The sequence below is a fragment of the Benincasa hispida genome, chromosome 4, assembly GCF_009727055.1.
Source record: "Benincasa hispida cultivar B227 chromosome 4, ASM972705v1, whole genome shotgun sequence".
Classification (NCBI taxonomy): domain Eukaryota; kingdom Viridiplantae; phylum Streptophyta; class Magnoliopsida; order Cucurbitales; family Cucurbitaceae; genus Benincasa; species Benincasa hispida.
The window spans coordinates 29824530-29829496 of NC_052352.1; the positions used below are offsets into that span (position 1 = coordinate 29824530).

The window sequence follows — 4967 nt, forward strand, 5'->3', positions numbered from 1 at the left end:
ACCTAAGGGTTTTAGCCGACCTCCACATTGAATTTTTTACTGTTTCAGACCCAGAGAGAGGGTATAGAGAAAAATATGGAGTCTTCATGATGTTGGAGGAGTCAACGATCGTTTGAAAGCTAAATTCATCACGGGAATACAATCGGAAGTCGGATAACTTCTTTTCCTCTTATTGGATTCTTTTCTATATTGTTGCATTCTTAATTTGGTTTTGTCCATGGAAGCTATGTTAGGCTAAATTTCTCATAGTTTTAGGGGTAGACGAATTCTTAGTATTGAACACTTTACTTCTTGAATGTTAATTTATATTTATACTTTCTAGCATGACCGTTCTTAATGCTTTTGATTGTTTGATCAGCATTGGCATGATTTTATGATTTGAATCTTGCTCGAACAAGTAGGCTTTAGATTAGACCATGCATGTCAGACTATCGTTCGAACACACTATTGTATTTAGATAATGGTAGAGATTGTTGATGAAGAAACTTAATATCATGCTTCTTAATTTAGTAATGTTAATTATCATTTAATTGGTATGAGAAAATATTGTTTGCAAAAGATTCAATTTGGATAAAAAAAAACTTCTATATTTAGGTGTTGTGTTAATTACTTTAAGAGTCAAGCAATTGTGTTTAATTATACCTTTGATGAAATCTATTTTTTGAAACATTTCTTAGTTGATAATTCTTCATATTTGATCACTTTTATTGCTTTCTTAGTTAGTTTCACTATCTTACATCACGAGTCGGTCCTTATATAAAATTAGAACGATCTTTGAATAGCTAGAAGAATATCAATTTGATTCCCAGATGATGATACTCGGTCTTTACCGACCGTTTTAATTTACTATAATTTGACCACGTTCACTTGCATGCAACGTTATATGTAGAAATTTGTAAAATACATTTTTATTTATTTGAATTCACATACCAAATGAGTGTTAATAATATTTGGAAAAGTATGTATGTAACACATAATAGAAAGAAAAAAAATCATAAAACGAAGATTGTTTTCCTGAAATATTTTCTGACAAGAAATAGTAAAAAATGGAGATTTGTTCTCTAATAATCTTTTAAATTTGGAGGAATTGAAAGTGAGATAATTGTTCAAGAAATGTGGTGATATTCCATTGGATGCTAAGAGATGATGAGGGAGATTCAGTTAAAAAAATTCATGACAGAGTAAAAATGCTAAGCAACAATAGGAAGAGGAATAAAAAGAAGATGATGATGATGAAAATCATGGAGAAAAATTAGGAATCAAAATTTATAATTTTTATTTCTTCCTTTGTTATCTACTTTTCACTAATGATTTAAAAAACCAAGTCAAATTTTGATAACTAAAAAAAGTAGCTGTCAAAAAGTTGTTTTTGTTTTTGAAATTTGGCTAAGGATTCAATTAAGAAAGATGTTAATCATTGCAAGAAATATTGATGAAATAGACTTAATTTTAAAAAACTAAATGGTTACCAAACATGTCCATAGAGTTCAAAAAACTACATCAGATATCCTAGACATATGAACTCAACTCTACACCCTAGACATATGAACTCAGACCAAATAACTCTGCACCTAAAACACAAACATATATGAACTTTACAGATATATGAACTCTACAAACATATGAACTCTAAACATCTTATCTCAACTCAACACCCCAAACAACCCCTTAATATTCTCATTCCTCTACCTCAAAGGAATAAACAATATTCCGAGTGTTTAATTCAACTAAACATTTACTATGTACTAACTTAGACATCAGCATGTGTTTTGCTCGACATCACATTAATGAGTATTTTTCTTGAAGACCAACTCGAACGCAATCACAAGCTCAGAAGAACTTCGTTCGTGGGCTAGGAGACCTAAACGAGATCTTCGCGCCAACATATACAAACATAAAATTTCATAGACATATATTATAAATTTTTCTAAAGTACAAGGACTAAATAGATATAACATTAAAAGTTTAGAAAAAGAATATTTAACCAAATTATTTTTGTTCTATATGACTCATTTGTCACTAATTATTTAACATAAAAATAAATATAGTTTGAAACTTGACACTTAGCAAATAAATGAACCAATCAACTATGTAGCTTGGGGTTTTCTTAAATTATTGAGGACTATTTTTTTTAATTCAAAATTTAAAAACTAAAAGTGACTTTTGTACCACTTATAAATGACAAACTTTTTCTTTATTTCTTTTTTTTTTTTAAGAACTAAATGATTATTAGAAGTTAATAGGGGTGTTCAAAAAACCCGATAACCCGACTAATCTGGACTACCCAACCCAAATCGTAAAGGTTAGGTTGGATTAAAAATTTTAAAAAATTTAAATTTCGGGTCGGATCTTGGGTTACTCATGTTTAGGGTCGAGTTGACCCAACCCGACCCGGATATATATATATATATATATTAAAAAACAAAGCAGCAAAACGATTACGAAACCCTCGGTCCCTCGCAATCAGTCGCTTCACTCGCCCTTGCTTCCTTCGCCGAACCCTCCCTTCCTTCGTGCTCGTTCTGGTTCCTCCCAACCCTTGCAATCGCCGGCGACGCCTAAACCATTTTTGATCCGATCTCTGCCTTAGTCCCCTCAGCGATCCCTCGTCGAAACAGTCTCCACCTTAGTTCTTTCTCTGCCTAAACCCTTGTCGCTTCCAGTACATTAAAAAAAAATTCTCCGCCTAAACCCTTGTCGCTTCCAGTACATAATAAAAAAATTTCGACCCCTCAGTCCCCTTTTCCTCTCTGTAATCTGTAATTTTTTTTGGGTACTTTTGCTTTTCTATTTAATTCTGGAGGTTTTTTTTGGGAATTGTGCAGATTATTGTGTTGTCCAAGTTTTTTTTTTATTGAGATGTTATTATGTTGTCCAAATTATTGTGCTGTATAGATATTTGTACAGATTTGTTTTGCTGTCCAAGTTTTTTTATTGAGGTGTTATGTAGTTTGTTTGAACATGCTATTGCTAAGGGACTAACATTTCGCACGTGTTAGCATTTTAGCAGTTTGCCTTAATCGAACAAATTGCTATTCCATTCAAACATAGATTGATTAATAAATTAATTTTTGTTCAATCTCGTAGTGTCTCGAGAATAGTTAGATTCTTCAAAGTCGTCACAACGGACACGGAATCAAACACGGCCGAATCACCATTTTCAAATTTCATCGTGAGTAAAATAAATTTTGTGTACATATACTAGTTTATGTGTGATTGATGATTGATCTTTATATCTAAGTTGTTCTGAGTTAATTGAGAAGTTGGTGTTTTTTTTTTAATTATATAGATAGGTGTAATTAGTTGTTTACTAGTTTCATTTATTTTATAGATGGATAGTGGTAATGCAAGTGGAACTAGTAATAATGAAATGTCTCCTCCTCCCCTCCTAATGTTAGCCAAACTCCTAAAAATATACCACCCATACCTCCGAAGTCCAATCGAAAGAGACCTACTAAACCAACTTCGTCTGTGTGGGATCATTTCACAAAAATGGAAGCGAGTGCTAATGATGGAGCTAGGTGCAAGTGTAACTATTGTGGAAAAGATTACACATGCGACAGTAATACTTGTGAAACTAGTACTTTATGGAAGCATTTAAGAAATCAATGTAAAAAGTACCCATATAAGGAAGAAGAAAAATGAAAAACCACCCTAACTCTCGTACCTTCAAATGATGGAAAATGAGTCAATGCTAGTAATTTTGTGATTACATTGTTTAGCCAACAAGCGTGTAGACTAGCATGCGCTAAGATAATTATGAATGAGTTGTCGTTCAAATTGTTAAGACAGAGGGTTTTAGAAACTTTTGTAGTGTTTTGTGTCCTAAGTTTAATGTTCCATCGAGAGGGATTGAGAGTTGTTTGTTGGAATGGGGGATCGAATTTTTTTTTTCATCACCGTCGATAATGCAAGTTCTAATGATGTGGCTGTTTCTTATGTTAAGAGAAGAATCAAAAGATGGAGAACTATTGTACTGATTGGTTTTGAGATATTGTACTGCTGGAAAATGAATGGCTACAAATATCCATTTTTATCAAAAAAAAAAAATGTTCGAGATGTTTTGGCATCCACAACTTGAAGAGTTAGAGGCTTGTGAAAATATTGAGTTGGGTAATTAAATGAATCTTTTATTGTTTATAACATGTATTATGCTCAAATAATTAATATATTTAATTTTACATGATTTTTTTTTTGTAGAGGGCCCATCATCCTCTATCCTTTTGAAATAAGGAATTGGATTTTGAGCATAATGATGATTTTAATGGTAAGTTTTACTGCCATAAGATCAAATATTATTATTACTTATAAATGATCCTCTTGATTTAATGTATTTATAATTTTTCCCGGCATTGAGAAGTGAAAAGACCAAAGATGAAGAAGAAAACTCACTCAAGTCATTTGTCATGCCTCATGATGCTTTTGAATGATTATTATTGAACTAGGAATGTAATGTAATAGGCCAATAGTTATTATTAAACTTTGACTTTTTGTTACGATTTTGAATGTAGACTTTGAATATTTTGAGTATGGACTTTGAACTTGAACATTTGAATTATTTTAGTAAGTTTCTTTTGAAGTTTATATTGAATTAATAGTGATTTTATTTTAATGTAAATGCTAAAATTTCACATAGATTACATGTTTTTTTATTATTAAATTTTTATTAATTGATGCAATATATTTAGAATTAGTTCAGTTTTGTAAATATGAAGGTTTATTGACCCGCAAAAATCAAATTGTTCAATAGAAAAGGAAATAACAAAAAAAAAGAAAAGAACCGACAACCCCACCCGACTCAATCCAAAAAATTTAAGTTGGGTTAGATTGGGTTGACCCTTCAAAAAAGCTCCAAACTTTTATCACGACTAAGCCAAAAATAAGCTTTGAAATTGTAAGTTCGGGACTCATCAACGGTTGTTTAAGGAAGTTAAGATGAATGCTTCCATTGATATTGGTATTTGGAT

At 31.4% G+C, this 4967-nt stretch overlaps 1 long non-coding RNA gene across 1 annotated transcript; it reads left to right on the top strand.

Moving 5' to 3' along the window:
* The first annotated feature begins 2449 nt into the window (after positions 1 to 2449).
* Positions 2450 to 4464, top strand: LOC120076570. Its single transcript, XR_005481574.1, has 3 exons — positions 2450 to 3172; positions 4201 to 4267; positions 4361 to 4464. It is a non-coding gene; the product is annotated as an uncharacterized LOC120076570 (long non-coding RNA).
* Positions 4465 to 4967: the final 503 nt, after the last annotated feature.